At 43.6% G+C, this 20,793-nt stretch overlaps 1 protein-coding gene across 2 annotated transcripts in view; it reads right to left on the bottom strand.

The window, feature by feature from the left end:
• Nucleotides 1–20,494, bottom strand: part of TLN2 (talin 2) — a 398,203-nt gene extending 377,709 nt beyond the window's left edge. For both annotated transcript variants that reach the window (XM_073619119.1, XM_073619120.1), the window contains exon 1: nucleotides 20,374–20,494. The gene's annotated coding sequence lies outside the window, so the exon portion shown is untranslated. The remainder of the gene's footprint in view (nucleotides 1–20,373) is intronic.
• Nucleotides 20,495–20,793: the final 299 nt, after the last annotated feature.

Raw genomic sequence — 20,793 nt, 5'->3', positions numbered from 1 at the left:
AATTCCTTCCTACACTCTCCCCTTTTATAAACCCAGCTAATGAGCTCAGTCCAACAACTTGTGACTAAAAATATACCAAGGACATAATGCTAGATGAAATTTAAAATAAATATAACAATTTCTATCAAATGTGCAGTAATAACATCTTGTACCATGTTAACCATCAATGAATGCAGAAAGTTGGGAGTTTGATACTTTTAAATTGACCAAGCTATAAAAATGTCAAATGTACACTGTCCAAGGAAGGAACCGAATAAACTCTGAAAGCTTGAATCTTTAATAAGTTAAACTAGCCAATAAAGCAAAACACAGTACCAGATAACACCTGAAGAGGGAGCGAGAGGTACACTCTAATGCAAGAAGTTACTTATGAAAGTTTTATTGAAGTCAGTTGTAATCTTTCCCATTCTTATGGAATAGACTCCTTACATCTATCCAGCCCTGCAGGCATTATTTTATGAAGCACAATTGCCTGATGATTTATTTACGCATCCCTTAATCCAGGTGAGCCTTTTAAAATAAGCAAGCTACACTGCATTCAAAAGGTTACATTTAAAGTGGTAGTAGGCTGGAAATAAAAAAACAAAACAAAAAAAAAAAAAAAAAAAAAAAAAACACAATATGCTCTAGCACATTATGAAATCCTTACCTTAAAATGAAGCCCTCCAGCACTGCACAGTCACCGCTGGCAGGGCTTCCATCTTCCCCTGGTCTTCCTTCGTGGGCTCCGGCCGTTTGACTGGCTGAGCTGCGATGACATCACCCCCGCAGACGCTACGATCACGACACAGCACTCTGAATGGACGGCACACTCAGCATGTCATCCATTCAGAGTGCATGAGCCAGTGACGTCAACCTGGCTGCAGAAATAGTGAATATCTCCTAAACGATGAGTGTGTAGGAGATATTCCTTGTACCTACAGGTCAGCTTTATTTTAAGCATACTCCTAGGTACATGCCACCATGTGGTGTTTACTACTGCTTTAAGCAGGCCATAGATTATGCATATGCAGTTTTCTTTTCTTTGACTGTGTTAAAGGGGGAATCCCTCCTGCTGCGTTATTGTATTCTTCCGGTAGAACACAATGATCACACAAATAAAATAAACAAATCCGACAGGCTGACTGTACTAAAGCCGATTGATGGATTGACTTCCGTACAACCAGCCTGCCCACAGATGAATTGACTCTCAGGTGGTTACCCGGTGAACCGGCTCAGATTCGATCGATCTATGGCCGGCTTTAGAATCGATTTTATCCTGAAAAGCCTTCTAAGTGTCTGGTCTGCCTCTCACCTTCTGCATTGGATGCTTTTTTCTACAAGTCCGTTTACCATAAATTACACGCGTTCTCTTGGCCACATGAGAAGGTGAGCACCATTCACTCTGGATGGTAAAAAGCTGGGTTACACTGATCATATACACTGAGGGGAAAAGAGTATTTGATCCCCTGCTGATTTTGTACATTTGCCCACCAACAAAGAAATAATTCATTAGTCTATAATATTAATGGTAGGTCTATTTTAACAGTGAGAGACAGAATAACAAAAATAGCCAGAAAAACGCATTTCAAAATAGTTCTAAGTGAAATAAGTATTTGACCCCTTTGCAAAACATGACTTAGTACTTGGTGGCAAAACTCTTGCTGGCAATCACAGAGGTTAGACGTTTCTTGTACTTGGCCACCAGGTTTGCACACATCTCAGGAGGGATTTTGTTCCACTCCTCTTTGTAGATCCTCACCAAGTCATTAAGGTTTTGTGGCTGACGTTTGGTAAGTCAAACCTTCAGCTCCCTCCACATATTTTCTGTGGGATTAAGGTCTGGAGACTGGCTAGGCCCCTCCAGGACCTTAATGTGCTTCTTCTTGAGCCACTCATTTGTTGACTTGTCCATGTGTTTTGGGTCATTGTCATGCTGGAATACCCATCCACGACCCACTTTTAATGCACTGGCTGAGGGAAGGAGGTTCTCCCCCAAGATTTGATGGTACATGGCCCCGCCCATCGTCCCTTTGAAGCAGTGAAGTTGTCCTGTCCCCTTAGCAGAAAAACACCCCCAAAGCAGAATGTTTCCACCTCCAGGTTTGACGGTAGGGATGGTGTTCTCGGGGTCATAGGTAGCATTCCTCATCACAAACACGGCAAGTTGAGTTAATGCCAAAGAGCTCAATTTTGGTCTCATCTGACCACAATACTTTCACCCAGTTCTCCTCTAAATCATTCAGATGTTCATTTGCAAACTTCAAATGGGCCTGTACATGTGCTTTCCTAAGCAGGGGGACCGTGGGGGCGCTGCCGGATTTCAGTCCTTTACAGCGTAGTGTTTTACCAATAGTTTGCTTAATGACTATGGTCCCAGCTGCCTTGAGCTCATTGACAAGATTCTCCCATGTAGTTCCTCTCCATTCTCATGATCATTGAAACTCCACAAGGTGAGATCTTGCATGGAGCCCCAGACTGAGGGAGAATGACAGTTATTTTGTGTTACTTTCATTTGTGAATAATGGCACCAACTGTTGTCACCCTCTCACCAAGCTGCTTGGCGATGGTCTTGTAGCCCATTCCAGCCTTCTGTAGGTCTTCAATCTTGTCCCTGACATCCTTGAACAGCTCTTTGGTCTTGGCCATGGTGGAGAGATTGGTATCTGATTGATTGCTTCTGTGGACAGGTGTTTTATACAGGTAACAAGCTAAGATTAGGAGCACTCCCTTTAAGAGAGTGCTCCTAATCTCAGCTCGTCACCTGTATAGAAGATACCTGGGAGCCAGAAATCTTGCTGATTGATAGGGGATCAAATACTAATTTGACTCATTAAAATGCAAATCAATTTATACCTTTTTTGAAATGCGTTTTTCTGGATATTTTTGTTTTTATTCTGTCTCTCACTGTTAAAATAAACCTACCATTAAAATTAGACGGATAATTTCTTTGTCAGTGGGCAAATGTACAAAATCAGCAGGGGATCAAATTCTTTTTTCCCCTCAATGTAAAGCTGGCCACTGACAGAGATGTAACAGATATCTCTCTCAACACTACACAGAGGATAGGTGGATCTCCCAATTCAAGGTTTACATTTTGACAGCCAGGCCTGCCAGCTGTTAAAATACCCCAACAGCGCTTGCATCTGATTGGATACAACTGCTGTTAATCCAACAATTTTCCACCTGGCTCCTTCAGTTTTTCAATTGGGATGTAGGGTGGGAGACAAGCAATAGAGCTACACACTGAGCACATTTTGACCGCTTTTCAATGCCAATTTAGCTCATTAATGAGACAATGCAGCAGCTGCCTTGGAAGTTTACCATTGTGAAATTCAGATCTAAGGCTGAATTGCTGTGCTTCCCCTGTATTTTCAGGTTTTTATTTTATGGACATGCCATATCAAACCAGATGTCTAAAGGTAGTGGCATATTATTAAAACACTTCAAACTTCATAATCAAAACTCAGCTGAGGCACAGTAAAAAGATTTCACCAAGCCTAGGTTCACACTGATCCGATGTGGGAACACTGCCTTCTGCAAACCGCTGCGGGTATCAATGCTGTGTCAATTGTTAATGACACCCCCAGATCGGTTCACAGATGGCAGTGCAAAACTGTGAACTTGCACAGGAATCGGATCGCATGCGATTTCAGATCCCTGCACTTTTTTTTCTGCGAATTTAATGCGAGTTCAGCCATTCAACTGAACCTGCAGTGCGAGAGCGAATCACATGCGATGTCTAAGATCGCGCTCGTGTGAACATGGAGCAAACAGTATCTAGATCAGCTGTGCATGGCAACCAATCAGCTTTTAGCTCCAACTTGTTTAGTTAAAGTAGAACTATAGGCAAAACTTTTTTTTTCATTTTGAATAGAGCAAGTGAAGTTATAACCCTTGTAAGGTTTATTTTTGCCATCTTTGTCCTATTGGGGAGATTTTCCTTCACTTACTGTCCCATAGCCAAACAGGAAGTGAGAGGAAATACCTGCAAATTAAGGGAATCTTTTGGAGACACCCAGGTCACTAAACTAGTGACCCGTTTGAAAGATTTCCCCTCTATTACTTTTCAGGCGACAACCCAAAATTTGTGATATTCTTTTACTTTCAATTAAAATGGTGAACAGGACAAATAGAGAGAGTGAATCTCCCTAACAGGGACACAGACAATAAAAACAGATAGATTAGAACCCCTATCTCCCCTCTATCCAAAACTAAAAAAAAAAAAAAAAAAAAAAAAAAAAGTAGCCTTTTGAAAATAAAAGCTAGAAGCAGACCGGTTGCCATGCACAACTGCTCCAGTTTTGGTAAATTTCCCTCCGTGTTTACGTGTCTGTTAGGACTGTGTCTTTGCGATTAAAGTGATTGTAAGGGTTCGTTTTTTTTTTTTTGTTTGTTTTTTTAAATAACAAACATGTCATACTTACCTCTACTGTGCAGCTCGTTTTTCACAGAGTGGCCCCCGAACCTCATCTTATGGGGTCCCCCAGCGGCTCTCAGGGCTCCTCCCTCCTCCCCACATCAGATAACCCCCTAGGAGAAGTGCTCTCCTGGGGGGTTACCTTGCGTGCGTGCTCCGAAAGTCCATCATTCGGCGTCCATAGCCGCCGAATGTATGACTCGGCCCTGCCGCCCGGCACCTGCATCATTGACAGCAGCAGGAGCCAATGGCTGCGTTGCTATCAATCTATCCAATCAGGACACCAGACACCGGCCAGAGCTGGTGTGCTCGTTCCCATTGCGCAAATTTCGGGGCTCAGGTAGGTAGGGCTCAGGGGCGCCGCTGCATTAAAAAAAAATGTTTCACGGTAATGCATAGAATGCATTAAAGGTTAAAAACGGTGAGGGTTTACAACCCCTTTAAGTTGACAGTATGTGCGTGTTCTTTTGTACGACACCTAAACACAAAGGATGATGACTATGCAAGTGTCAGCAATATAAAACACTGACCATCTATGCAGAAACAAATTAGAAAGACAACTCAACTTGAGTCTACCCTAACTGACTGGAAATAAGATTGTTTTAGATATGAGGTACTAAATCTATTAAATCATGAAGCACTTTCAACAGTAGTATGCAGATACCTTTTAGGCTCCGTTCACATGGGGCGACGACATGTACCCTGCGCAGGGCTGTCTTTTCTATTCATAGGTATGCACAGGTGTTGCGGGCATACCATTATTCTCTACTGGGGCACATGGCTGCACGGACACAGCCACTGTGTCCCAATAAGACATGTGGGTGCCGACATCCCCAAATGCACATAGTGTGAGTTCAGGGACCCACAGGCAGGTCATATGGGGACACAGCGGCTGTGTCTGTGCAGCCATGTGCCCCAATGGAGAACATTGGAACACCTCCATAGGGATGTATGCAGCACCTATGCAACCCTGTTACGGAAAACATGGCCCTGTAGAGGCATGAATGTCATCACCCTGTGTGATCGAGGACTTATATTGGAGCTACCCTGTTTGCAGCTGAACATTTTTCACAAATGCATTAAGGTGAAAAGACTTCTGTCACTGACCAGTTTTACTCACCTGAGTCTCGTAATTCCCACGCCGGAGACACGCTCTTCCCCACTGCCCATGGTCTCAGCTCTTGGCAGCAGCCCGCGTCAGGGGCGGAGCCGAGTCTGGCATTCTGCATGTATGTACGCAAATGCTGTACTCGGGAGTGCGCCCGCAAGGTAACCCCCCGGGGGAGCGCTTCACCTAGGGGGTTTTACAATGCAGAAAGGAGCTACCAGCACCGCCGGGGGACCCCAGAAGTCAAGGATCGGGGCCACTCTGTGCAAAACGAGCTGCACTGTGGAAGTTAAAAAAAAAAAAAAAAAAAAAAAAAAAAACTTAGCTTTAGAATCACTTTAAGGTTTTTTACCTTAATGCATTCTATCTCCCCCCCCCTCCTATTCTTACCTGAGTCTGATCCGATCCAGCAATATGCAGAAGAGCAGAGGCTCTCACCACTGTCTCCCTCCTCTTTGGGCAGATCAATTTCAGCGGGAGGGGGGCTGAGTTGCCTGCTCTGTAACTAGACACAGACAGGGAGGCTCAGGAGCCAGCATGCATGGGTGCCTTCATGGAAAGTGGCTTACTGTGGGGGCACTCGCCAAAGAGGAGGAGCCTGGAGCGCCAATGGGGGGACCACAGAAATGGATCGGGGCTGCTCTGTGTAAAAGCATTGCACAGAGCAGATAAGTATAGACATGTTTGTTATTTAATAAAAATAAAAAAAACTGGAGGTTTAATAACACGTTAAGAAGATAGAAACATAAAAGTGGACCATATAAACACTTGACATACTGTAAAAAAAAAAAAAAAGGAAGGAGTCCCCATTTGCTGAGCTAAGAACTATATACTGCATCTAAAAGCAATCCAAGGCAGAAAACAGAAGCATGCGATCAAAGAGTCTATAAACCGAAGACGTAATCTGGTGCCCATGGTGTCTACGCACACAAGGCCAGAATCATAAGGTTATCCAAACAAGCCGAGTACTGTGCTAAGACCATGACTGTACTGGCCAGAGCAAGGCTCTGCACATCTGGAATCCACAGGGGACACCTGACTCCTGGAATCATGAAGATGGGATCTTGTGGTGCTGTGTGTGGGGGAGGGGCTCATAAAATGATAAATCAGAGTACTAGGTATGCATGAAGGGGTGGCCTGGAGAGTTCAGAATAAACAATACATTGTGCTGGTGAAGCTGGGCGATTGTGTTCAATTCATATGTAAGCCGCCCCCCCTCTACTTGGGAAGTTAGATAACACCTCTTGAAGGCAGAAGAGGAACCTGCCCTTACCCTAAAGCGGTATTAAACCCAAAATGTAATATACAGTATATCACAGCTTACCAATCATTAGATGTGGTGGCTGCATTCGTTTTTGTTTTTTTTTGTCTTTTTCCCTCTGTTTTCATCTAGTGATCTGACCAGTAGCATGCCTCTTGTATTGTACAAACACGACTCTGGATGAATGAGCACAAGGGGCACCTCTGGACAGCAGCATTGTCAGTCTGGGGGAGGGGAGTGTTAGATGTTCCAGCAAATTTCGATACAAAACAAATTAAAGCCAAACTCCAAATAATACTTTATAAGCAGTTATAGCAAACAGTTTATTTCTTTTGAATGGTTTTACATAAAAACTGATTATTGTATGCACCCCTGGCAGTGTTAAATGGTTTATTTCATCTCTAACTGACAGATTCTGCCGGAGAGCTTGAGCTTTTGAAAAACAACAGACTTACTATCTAGATCACCAGATGGAAAGAGAAGAAAGCAAGCCTAATGAATGAGAAAATCAATGCAGCCATCACATCTAAGAATTGATAAACTGCAATATAATAAATGTTTGTTTTTGGGATTAAAATAATTTAAACAATTTCTAAGACTAACCATCGATTCCAGAGGGCTGATAAATGAAAAGATTCCCCTATCCACACGAGTGGAGAAGTGGAGGGAGGAATCCTCCTCGCTGGGACATTGTAATCTGACAGCCAGATTCCTCCTCTGTCAAAATACACAGACAAAATAGTCCCGTTAAGCAGAAGTTGAACGTTAGAAGGATGGATCAAAATTCGGTCGGACCTTGTTGAACCGGACTAATTTTGATCCACCTATGGGCAGCTTTAGATTTCTGATGTGTAAGATTATAACGGTATAATCCCTGGTTCACACTATATGCAGCTTTGAAATCGCATGATTTCAAAGCCGCATGTCAGTGCAACTTCAAGTGTGACTTGGTTGACATCTGCGCGATTTCATGCACAGATGTCTATGCAAGTCGCACCTAAAAAAAAAAAAAAACACCAAAAATAGTAGTGCAGGAACTACTTTTTCAAATCAGTACGGCATCGCAAAGTTGGCGTGCACAGATTTGAACGCTTCCATTGTCGAGAACAGGGTGCAACTTGTCATACAATTTAGACCTGCCAAATCACATGACAAGTCACACCGCTGTGTGACTTCAACCGAAACATTGCAAACCTGTCCTCCTGGGAAACACTCATAAAAGTACTAGAATACTGATACAAAAATCAGTCATGTTGTTCAGGCTTTTACTTTCTATATCTTGGGATTCCTTATGAATCTACTGTATAACTTATGTGCGCATACTGTATATAAATAAGGAACTTGAAGAAGTATAGCCGAAGCTCATTTGGCTGTACTTCTCCTGTGGATCACAGGAGTGCAGGTCATTCTGCACTCCTGTGACCCGTTTTCAGCAGAAAGCGGGCTGAAGTCCGCTGAAGCCTGCTGATGTCACAGAGCCGGTCCAGGCTCGGGAAGGATCGCAACAATGAAGTCGGGATCCACTCATACGCCTGGACTGACACTCAGCTCAGCCTCTCAGAGCCTGAGCCGGATGCTCCCGCCCCCACACAGCCCAGCGCTCCAGTGAGCGAGGAGGGGGCAGAGCAGACAGCGGTGACTGACAGTCAGGGAGCTCCGAGAACCGAGCAATCGGCGGTGTTCGACCTCTCGGTTCTCAGTGTTAGAGGTGCCGGGGGAACGTTCAGACTCGGACCGATGCTGCATGCACCAAGGAGAAAAAAAACAAACACACAACCCCATACTTGTCTTAAACAATACACACACACACACACACACACACACACACACACACACACACACACACACACACACACACACACACACACCCTCAATGCCTATCCTTCGTTGTCTCCAGTGTACTCCATGTAGTTCCAGTGGAGACTATAAGCAGCCATGTGGATGCTCACTGCTCAGACATGGTGCACCATTTTCATGATTAGGAATCCTCTCCTAAGTAATGCCATACAACTGCTATGCTAGTTCATTCACATAGATGAGACAGAACAAAGTAGTTGCAAAGAGGCAGCAGAAAATAAGCAGCCATGAGACAGTAGAAAAAAATAAATAAAATAAAAAAAGAAAAATCTACTTTCTTGAAGAATGAAACATGGCAATAGTTCATGATTCATAGTGCTTCAGCACACTGGGGGGGGGTTATTTACAAAAGGCAAATCCACTTTGCAGTACAAGCACAAACTACGAGTGCAAAGTGCACGTGAAATTGTACTAAAAGTGCACTTGGAAGTGCAGTCTCTGTAAATCTGAGGGGAAGATCTGAAATGAGGGGAAGCGCAATCATGTGCAAGCTAAAATGCCGATTTTTATCTTTCCTTGCATGTCCCCCTCAGATCTACAGCGACTGCACTGCAAAGTGGATTTGCCTTTAGTAAATAACCCTCTAAATGTCTTCCAGTTGTGGTTTAAATCTACTTTACAATACCCTATGATAAAGAAATGACTTAACAGAGCCTTATCCTATTTCGATGGGCTCAGTAGAGCGGGGCCAGAACTGGCTGAACTACCAGTGACAGACATAGTATAACATCACTGAGACAGGTCGTGCTTAAGGAGTGGCACAGACGTCTTGCTGTATTGTTACCATATGCTTGTAATGAAGGTCAATTATCAAAAAAAAAAAAAAACCTCAAAACATCCACTAAAAGCTGAACTCCAGGGAAGTGAAACATTTTCCCTTGCCGTTAGACTGCCCCAGCACTGCAAGGGTTATGCACTTTTATATCTAGGAGACTGCATGTTTCTTCTCTCCTACCCTTTGGTGGGCCCACAACATCAGCCCTGCAATGGACATGAGGATGCCAAGGGACAGTTCACTGCTGGAGCAGTAGAGGGGATACTTTGCTTTTTGGGCCACTTAGACCTAAAAGAGCATTTAATCCTTGCAGTGTGGGGGCCGTCATGAATTCAGGCCATTTTTTCCATCATAACTCCAATATCCCCTTTTCACCAATTTGCTCAACAGCACTGGCCAAACATGCCCATGTCAAACCCATTGGTTTATTATATGATATCATTATATCATGAGCAGCCCACCCCTTTGTGTACATGCAGTTGTAGCACAGGACATGCCATGACTGCAATTAGTTTATACTTGCATCAAGGATGGCCTCAGCTCTGAAAAGCGATCTACACTTGAATCACTTATCAGAGGCAATATGTCACCTTCTAATCACCTGATTTAACCCTGTTAACCATCTTACCAGTATTCCCAAGTGTGGCTCTGGGTGAATTTTTACTACCAAAAAGCGGTAAACCCGAACCACACTTGGGATCGCATCACAGGATTCAGGCAAAGTTACTTACCTTGTCCCCAGGATCCTGCCATGTCCTCCACCTGATGTACTGTGTACCAGGCTCCGTTCCCTGTGACCATCGCAATGCATGGAGGGGCAGAGCCCGGTGGCAAATTCAAAAAGTGCAAAAAACATAACATACAGTACAGTTACATTACTGTATCAAATAATTTAACATCCCTTTCGTCCCTAATGCTTTGTCCAGTACCCTGCCTGCAGAATATTATATATATATAAAAAATATTTGAGATTGTCCATGGCATCCAAAAAGCTTCCCTTTACGTCAAAAGCATTTTTTGACCAGCTAGAAAACAGCGATAGTAAATAAGAATCACTTGCAGAATTGAGGGATAGCGATTCGTAGGGAAAAATGTCATCAGAAGCTGAAAGTCACGACAGCAACAATTCTGCAACTGAGCAAATTTCAGTGTTATTGATTTGATTATATTTCTGGTCCCTTAAAGCAGATTACACAGCACAACGCTTGTGCTGTGTAATCTGCCCCCTCTAGAAAAAAAAAATAAACCCTGAATATGCCACTTCCTGTATGCCCTCTCTAAAAAGGCCACGATAACCAGGGCTGCTCCGCCCCGATCATCATGGTCAAAGTGCCTCCCTCTGCGATAGGCTGCCCGGCTCTGTTCTGCTCTTCTCTTCCCCCTTATCACCCTCCTTCCTGCCCATCACCCCCCTCTCTGTCTTTGTCTCCGCTCAGCGCCGCCGCTCCCGGCCGCTATTATTGAGAAAAAAAGCCGAGAGGCCACGTGATCTTCCTGGCTGACATCAGAGGGAGAGCACGGCTCCTTCCGCAGAAGCCATCTGTCGGAGCGGGAAAGCGGCCGCGAGTCACGTGACCGACCTGAAGACAGCTGAAAAAAAAATAAATAAAAATCGGTATTTACAGCACTAGTTTTTAACCGATCCCCACCCTCTCACACAGATATACTGCGGCAGAAGGGCACATACAGGCAGAATCACGTACCTGTACATTGCCCTTTAAGAGGCGGCTTGGCACGCGCCACAAGCTCAGTGAGCGTGATCGCGGGTCCCGCGGACTCGATGTCCACGATCGTCTCACAGAGAGGAAGAACGGGGAAACGCTAATGTAAACAAGCATTTCCCCGTTCTGCCCAATGACACTGTAATCGGGAGCGGTGATCAGTGTCGTGTCACACATAGCCCATCCCCCCCCAGAGTTAGAATCACTCCTTGGGACACACTTAACCACTACAGCGCCACCTAGTGGTTAACCCCTTCACTGCCAGATGATCACCACCATTACTAGTAGTAAAAACAAGAATTATTAATAAAAATGCCATAAAATTATCCCCCTATTTTGTAGACGCTATAACTTTTGCGCAAATCAATAAACGCTTATTGCAATTTTTTTAACCAAAAATATGTAGAATACGTATCGGCCTAAACTGAGGGAAAAAAAAAAATGTTTTTTTAATATATTTTTGGGGGATATTTATTGTAGCAAAAAGTAAAAAAATATAGCTTTTTTTGTCAAAATTGTCGCTCTTTTTTTGTTTATAGCGCAAAAATAAAAACCACAGAAGTGATCAAATACCACCAAAAGAAAGCTCTATTTGTGGGAAAAAAAGGACGTTAACTTTGTTTGGAAGCCACGTCGCACGACTGCGCAATTGTCAGTTAAAGCGATGCAGTGCCGAATCGCAAAAAGTGCCCTGGTCTTTGGCTAGCCAAATGGTCCGGGGCTGAAGTGGTTAACAATGCTTAACACAGTGTGCTATGCCAGCCTCTAATAGAGGGGATGGCACAGACCTTTACAAATAGGTTCACAAACCCTTTAATTAGATTATAATTTCAGGTTCCAGACTTTATCATACTCGGGATGTCAACTAGACTCTTGTTTGGACAGATTTAATGCCCCATACACACGGTCGGACTTTGTTCGGACATTCCGACAACAAAATCCTAGGATTTTTTCCGACGGATGTTGGCTCAAACTTGTCTTGCATACACACGGTCACACAAAGTTGTCGGAAAATCCAATCGTTCTAAACACGGTGACGTAAAACACGTCGGGACTATAAACGGGCCAGTGGCCAATAGCTTTCATCTCTTTATTTTTTCTGAGCATGCGTGGCACTTTGTCCGTCGGATTTGTGTACACACATCGTAATTTCCGACAACGTATGTTGTTGTCGGAAAATTTTATATAATGCTCTCAAACTCTGTGTGTCGGAAAATGTGTGATGGAGCCTACACAAGGTCCTATCACACATTTTCCGTTGGAAAATCCGACCGTGTGTATGGGGCATTAGAGTTATTCCTAAGAATTACAGGCCTACAATATAAAACGCCAAATTTCTATGCAAAACAATTGTACTACTTTGAGATGCAAAAATCTGACATAACCATACCGCCAGGGAGGTTAATCCACATGGTTAGATTTTACTTGAATGGGTCATGTTCAGCAAGTCTAAGGTCTAGTTTACACTTGCTTCAAAACAAGGCTTCGGACAGGCTTTGTTAAAGCTCTCAAAACGCCATTTAAAGCTTCTGTCGCTAAACAAAATAGTTAGCTTACAGTCTTGTTTATGTTTTGCTTTGGTACAAAAATTATACCCCTTGTAGCTTTAGGGCTCCTTTACACTTGCTTCAGCTTCAACACACATTAACGGCTAGTTTACACTTGTTTAAAACAGGGCTTAGGACAGGCTTTGTTAAAGCTCTCTGAACGCTAGTCAAAGCTCCTGTCACTAAATAAAATGGTTAGCTTACAGTCCTGTTTACACCTTGCTTTTGCTTGGTGCTTCGGTGGGGCTTCAAGCGAGCTTTGCTATAGTCGTCTATGAAAGCTTTGAAGATGCTTTGAAGCACCACTGAAGCTGCATGGGGTATAATTTTTGAAGCAAAGCCAAAGCAAAAGCAGGTTTAAACAGGACTGAAAGCTAACCATTTTATTTAGTGACAGGAGCTTTGACTAGCGTTCAGAGAGCTTCAACAAAGCTGGTCCAAAGCCCTGTTTTGAAGCAAGTGCAAACTAGTCGTTAATGTGTGTTGAAGCCGAAGCAAGTGTAAAGGAGCCCTTAAAGCTCTCTGAATGCTAGTCAAAGCCCCTGTCAAATAGTTAGTTTACAGTCCTGTTTACACCTGCTTTTGCTTTGCTTCAAAAATTATACTCCATGTAGCTTCAAAGCCTTCATAGAAGTCTATAGCAAAGCTCACTTGAAGCCCCACTGAAGCACCAAGCAAAAGCAAGGTGTAAACAGGACTGTAAGCTAACCATTTTATTTAGTGACAGGGGCTTTGACTGGCGTTCAGAGAGCTTTAACAAAGCGTGTCTGAAGCCATGTTTTGAAGCAAGTGTAAACTAGCCCTTAGTGGTGCTTCAAACCCTCCATAGGAGTCAATTGCAAAGCTCGCTTGAAGCACCTAAAGCTTTTAAGAGGCTTTAATTCAGCTTTAGGTTTCGCTTTGTTTTGGAGAAATTGCAGGTATGAGATATCCACACACACACACACAGGGCACCTACCAAGCTTCAAAAGAGCTTCACTGAAGCATCAAAAACACATCATAAAAGCATGTTGAAGCCGAAGCAAGTGTAAACGAGCCCCAAGGTCTCTTTCAGACGGGGTGGACTCTGTCAAGCGAATCCGCCTGCTGAGCAGGGGATCTATCCGCTGATCCCTGCCGAGCAGGCGGATGACAGGCCTGCTGCCTCCTCCCTCTATCAGTATGAATCACTTCTGACAAATTTTTTTAACAAGAGAAAAATGGGGTGGTATTGATCATAAGTTCTTCTACAAGTATTTACTTCTCAGGAATTCCATTAGCCCTCGTTCACACGAGGCGGACTCCGCTTCCACGGAGCACGCCTCGGTCCGCCAGCTCAGCGGGAGATCTCTCCGTTGATCTCCGCTGAGCCGGCGGATGATAGGTCCCTCTCTGCTCACTGAGCGGGGAGGGGCTTGTCAGGCGTCGCTGCTGCCTATGGAGGGATCAGATGAAAACGGACATGTCCGTTTTCATCAGATCTCACCCGATCCGATAGCAACGGATCTGGACGTAGGGCCATCCGTCTGATTTTAGCGGATTGGACGGGGTCGGATGTCAGCAGGCATGTCTCCGCTGACATCGTCGCTCCATAGACTAACATGGAGCGCCCGTTCAGGTCCGCCGACAAAACTGACAGGCGGACCTGAACGGTCTGATCGTGTGAAAGGGGCCTTAGGGCTCAGTTTGGGTCGCTGTCTGTAGAGCTTGAGGTGTCTTCAATGGAAGATCTATTATCCTATTCTGATATTACAAAATATTGGTAACTACCTTCTATGGTCGTCTCTCCAGGGCGGGAGTAGACCCATTTCAAAACTCCTTTCAAAAATGGAGATTATTAATGCCTGAACTCACAGAAGAGGGATGGGAAGAAGTCACTGAGGTCTGTTTTCAGGATATAATAAGTACAGCAGATCAATATATACAATTTAAGTTTATTCACCACCTACATTACACTCCAGCTAAGTTGAATCGCATAGGGGTAGGTACTAATGCAGCATGTCCCAGGTGTAATTTGATTAACGCTGATTTATTCCACATGTTTTGGAGCTGTCCGGGACTGGCATCCTATTGGAGGGACTTTTTTTTTTGGACAATCAACTAGCTCTTCCGGTGCCCCAAACACCAGATGTTGTGCTATTGGGTATTTTGAATGACTTTATACACAGAGTACCTACCCGGATTCTAATTCGAACTGTCCTATACTATGCACGTAAAGTGATACTGCTACACTGGAAAGATAATAACCCTCCAACATTACAATTTTTGTTTCGTATTATTAATGAGGAGCTTCCCAAATTCAAAATTATTTACAAGAGTAGAGCATGTTCCAAAAAATTGATAAAGTGTGGCAACCGTGGATGGATGTCCCCAATTCCTATTGGGGTACAGTTCTATCTTCCCAGCTAAACTGACAAGATAGTTTGTAAACAATTTGTGATTGAATAAGATGGATGGAGACAGGTTATAATAAATGTGAGGGGAAGAGACCTGGTGTAAAGGATATAAGCTATGTGGTATGGTATATATCTGGGGTAGAGATGGGATTCGAGACAAGGTGAGGTGGGTGGGACACAGGTTGGTATGAATTGTGTGTGTATGTGTTTCATGTGTGTTCTTGTTTTGGTTGTATTTAAATCGATGCAAATGTACCTTCTAGATATGGCTTACGCTGAATCCCCACACCTAACTGCCACTAATTTGGCTCTTGGGGAACGGATGGTATTGATTGTTCCTTCTCTTTAAGAATTTTAGTATATCAAGATGGTCTGAGTGGCATAGAATAGTTTTCCTTATGGTAAATAATTCCTATTGTACCCATGTGGAATATAATACTGTAATGTTTGTTGTACTGCTGAAAACTAAATAAACACCTTTCATTAAAAAAAAAAAAAAAAAAAAAAAAAAAAAACAAAAACAAGAGAAAAATGGTGACAGGGGAGGGAGCCCTGGCACACAGCCTGTGATTGACAACCTCTGCTCCTGTGTGCTGTGTAATTTTTCTCCAATCAGCTCTCCTCACTGAGCTCTACAGTGTGTTACTTCAGCTCTACGCTCCCTTTTTTCTGATGGCTCAGACAAGCTCTATAAATTTTGGACTTTAAACGGCTGTGTAAAAGACTGCAGATAATCAGGTACAATTTATGTACAACAATGCGTTTCATCCCTGAGTAGGTCAGTCTGGGTATATGTGAGGTTTGAGGCCTGGTTCACACTGTCATGACTTTAGGGCTGAAACAATTAATCGACACATTTAATTATGAAAATAGTTAACTATTTTCATAAATCGATTAGTTGGTCTGCATACAGAATGAATTGTTTACATATCAGAAGACACAGTGCAGCACACATACAGCTCAGTACACCGTCCATATATTTCCGTAAGTGCCTGAGAACTTGTGAATGTGTGAGGAGCAATGCCTCGTGGGACATGTAGTCCTGGGCAGGAGAAGGAAATCAGTGATTCTAAAAGGCAGAATTTTTTTAGTTTGCTATAGGGTTACTCTGAAGGCAGGAGGAGCCAGAAGCTCCAGCAGGAGACCCCAGAAGAGGAGCTTTGGGGCTGCTCTGTGCAAAACCATGAACGTCGTTAGAAAATTCTACTTGCTTTTAACATTCAGTTTTAAAATGATTCTAATTTCTGAACGAAAACCACATATACTGTCTGAAAATTCATTCGATTGAGAAAAGTTTTCTATTCTGCTTCGTTCTCAAAATGAAAACGTTCAAAGGAAAAAATGTATTCATGTATGGCCAGCATAAGTGACAGCAGGAGCGGAGAGCTTGTATCCAGCTACCTGCCTATGACAAGGGAGTCTGTCATGCATAATATGATATTACAATTCTATCTGAAAATCTGAAAAACAGTGTTATAGGTCTATTAAAAAAAAAAAGGTATTCAAAGAAAATTTTTTTTTTAACCTCCGAGTCTGATGATAGGTACCAGATTCAACCTCTAATACACATATCTCTTCTGTAATTCTCAGAGTGAATTATATATTTGGCTCCCTAACCATATAGCTGATTATTTATATTTACCACTGCATAGAGATATTCAAGAAAAAAAAATGGTGTATGTAAAGTGTATAATTTTTTACACTTTACATATTGACTAAATTAAACACCAAACTTTTTTTTATGTTTTTATCTGATTAATCGAAACAATAATTGGCCAACTAAACGATTATGAAACTAATCGTTAGTTGCAGCCCTACGCAACTTTGAATCCGACATCCCAACGCAACTTCGGGACGACTTGCATACGACTTCTTTAAAAGCCCTTTCACACTTACAGCGCGGCTGCATAAACGTTAAATCGATGCTAGTTTTAGAGGCACTTCTCAGCCGCTAGAGGGGCGCTTTTAACCCCCGCTAGTGGGTAAATAAAGGGTTAAAAGCGCCTGCAAAGCGCTGCTGCCGAGGCGGTTTGGTGGCGCTGTCCATTGATTTCAATGGGCAGGGGCGCTTTAGAAGTGGTGTATACATCGCTGCTAAAGCGCCCCAAAGATGCTGCTTGCAGGACTTTTTTTTAACGTCCGGCCAGCGCAGCGCCCCAGTGTGAAAGTACTCAGACTTTCACACTGGGACTGCAGATGAGGCATTTCTCAGGCGCTATTTTTAGCACTAAAGGATCTCAAAAATGCCTCCAGTGTGAAAGGAGTCTAACAGAAGTCATATGCAAGTAATGTTAAAGTCACACCAAAAGTAGTGTGGGAACCTTTTTCTAAGTTGGAGCGACTCAAGTCACTCCTATTAAAATGGTTCCATTGCACTTAATGAGGTGTGACTTCTCATGAGACTTGTGCTCTCAAAGTCGCAGAGCATGTTGCACCAGTGTGAACAGGTCTTACAACCACTTTCAAATTACCTACCTCCCTGCCCCCCTTAAAGAAGTCGTATGCAAGTCGTCTTGGGATGTCGGATTCAAAGTTGCGTAGGGCTGCAACTGACCATTCGTTTCATAATCGTTTAGTTGGCCAATTGTTGTTTCAATTAATTAGATTAAAACCTCGAAAAAAGTTTGGTGTATAATTTAGTCAATATGTAAAGTTTAAAAAAAAAAAAAAAAAAAAAAAAAAAAGACCTTTTTTTCTTGAATATCTCTATGCAGTGGTAAATATAAATAACCAGCTATATGGTTATGGAGCAAAATATTTAATCCACTCTGAGAATTACAGAAGAGACGTGTGTATTAGAGGTTGAATCTGGTACCTATCATCAGATTTTTTTTTTAAAAAAACGTATTCAAAGAATTTTTTTTTTTTTTTTTTAAGTCCTATAACACTGTTTTGCAGATTTTCAGATAGAATTGTACTATCATATTATGCATGTCAGACTCCCATGTCATAGGCAGGTAGTTGGATACAAGCTCTCCGCTCCTACTGTCACTTATGCTGGCCATACATGAATACATTTTTCCTTTGAACGTTTTCATTTTGAGAACGAAGCAAAATGGAAAACTTTTCTCAATCGAATGAATTTTCAGACAGTATATGTGGTTTTCAATCAGAAATTAGGTTCATTTTAAAACTGAATGTTAAAAGCAAGTGGAATTTTCTAACGACGTTCATGGTTTTGCACAGAGCAGCCCCAAAGCTCCTCTTCTGGGGTCTCTTGCTGGAGCTTCTGGCTGCTCCTGCCTTCAGAGTACCCCTATAGCAAACTACAAAAACTACTGTACATTTTTTTTCAGTGCGACGCGTTCAAATGCAACCAAATGTTAATGAAATGTACTTCAGGGAAAACAAAAGAAGAAAAAAAAAAATCAATATATGTAAAATGCACACCAATGCATTAGAACACTTTAGAAATAAAACAATGCCCAGGCCTGTGGTGTGGATGAGCCCTCAGTGGTGTAGTGGAGTTCACCCCTCAATGGGTTATGGATGGGCACTCATAGGGTTCTATCAGAGGAGATCTTTATTGTAGCCATGTGACTGTCATTTCCAAATCCTACCCAATATACCTGTCACCATTTCTATAACCTCTTCCATGTCGCCGACGAACGCTGTCTCTGTCTTCGTACACCTCTCTGCCCACCAATGGAGCCCTGGCCAAGTGTGGAGGAGCAGAGATCGGGAATGCAGCCATTGGGGGATCGGTACATTCTTAGTACATAGCTGGGAGTGTAAATGGACAGACTCCTGGTAATCATAGCACAGTACCCACCCACCTACCAATACACAGCACAGCACCCACCTACCTACCTACACACAGCACAGTACCCACCCACCTACATATACACAGCACCCACCTACCAATACACAGCACAGCACCCATCTACCTACCTACCTATACATAGCACAGTACCCACCCACCTACCAATACACAACACAGCACCCACCTACACAAAGCACAGCACCCACCCACCTACATATACACAGCACCCACCTACCAATACACAACACAGCACCCACCTACACACAGCACAGTACCCACCCACCTACATATACACAGCCACCCACCTACCAATACACAGCACAGCACCCATCTACCTACCTACCTATACATAGCACAGTACCCACCCACCTACATATACACAGCACCCACCTACACAAAGCACAGCACCCATCTACCTACCTACCTATACATAGCACAGTACCCACCCACCTACATATACACAGCACCCACCTACCAATACACAACACAGCACCCACCTACACAAAGCACAGCACCCATCTACCTACCTACCTATACATAGCACAGTACCCACCCACCTACATATACACAGCACCCACCTACACACAGCACAGTACCCACCCACCTACATATACACAGCACCCACCTACCAATACACAACACAGCACCCACCTACACAAAGCACAGCACCCATCTACCTACCTACCTATACATAGCACAGTACCCACCCACCTACCTACATATACACAGCACCCACCTACCAATACACAACACAGCACCCACCTACACAAAGCACAGCACCCATCTACCTACCTACCTACCTATACATAGCACAGTACCCACCCACCTACCTACCTATACACAGCACCCACCTACCAATACAGCACCCACCTACACATAGCACAGTACCCACCTACCTACATATACACAGCACCCACCTACCAATACACAACACAGCACAGCACCCATCTACCTACCTACCTATACATAGCACAGTACCCACCCACCTACATATACACAACACAGCACCCATCTACCTAACCTACCTACACACAGCACAGCACCCACCTATACATCCATAGATAAAAATCTACACCAATACACACCCATGGATAGAGATATATATACACCCATGGATAGAGATATATACACACCCATGTATAGAGATATATATACACCCATGGATAGAGATATATACACCCATGGATAGAGATATATACACCCATGGATAGAGATATATACACCCATGGATAGAGATATATATACACCCATGGATAGAGATATATATACACCCATGGATAGAGATATATACACCCATGGATAGAGATATATACACCCATGGATAGAGATATATACACCCATGGATAGAGATCTACACCATTACAGACCCATGGAGCCTGCACTCTCCATACCCCATCCCATAACCATGCTTGCTCGGCTCCCTCCTCCTCCACACATGGGACCAGCTCTGTCTATACATCCCTATCGCCTTATTCCATGCCTGCCTCACATTCCTCCACACCAAGCACCTTCTATGGTGATCTGCCACTTCCAGCATTGCCCCCCTCAGCAGCATATCCGCACTTACCGGCCGAATCCCCTGCCGGACCCCGGGTTACTCCCTCTCCATCCCCTGCTGCCTCTCCGCCCGAAGCGCTGCCCGACCCCCCAGAACCACAAGCTGCGCATGCGCGGGAGAGGAGGAGTTGTGGGGAGAGCACGATAGTCATATCACGCAGCTGCATCATTGGCGGGCACTGGGGGGGGATCACTGGTGTGGCCCGGAGCGCCATCTTGTGGCTCGCTATGGGATGTGTATGGATTCTCACTGAATATGTATCACAGAGATGATTCTGTCAGGCTATGAGGAGGATGAAATATGATGGAAGTGTGGTTTAGCACAATTTTAGCACCCACTGCACAGGCTTATTGTGCGTTGCAGGAGTATGCGTTATCACATTGCACACAAACACCCTTTTGCAGATGAGTGGCAATGCCCCTAAGGGTC

This window comes from Aquarana catesbeiana, linkage group LG03, assembly GCF_042186555.1.
Source record: "Aquarana catesbeiana isolate 2022-GZ linkage group LG03, ASM4218655v1, whole genome shotgun sequence".
Classification (NCBI taxonomy): Eukaryota; Metazoa; Chordata; class Amphibia; order Anura; family Ranidae; genus Aquarana; species Aquarana catesbeiana.
The sequence above is the reverse complement of the archived record's forward strand: the minus strand, read 5'-3'. Positions and strand labels throughout refer to the sequence as shown.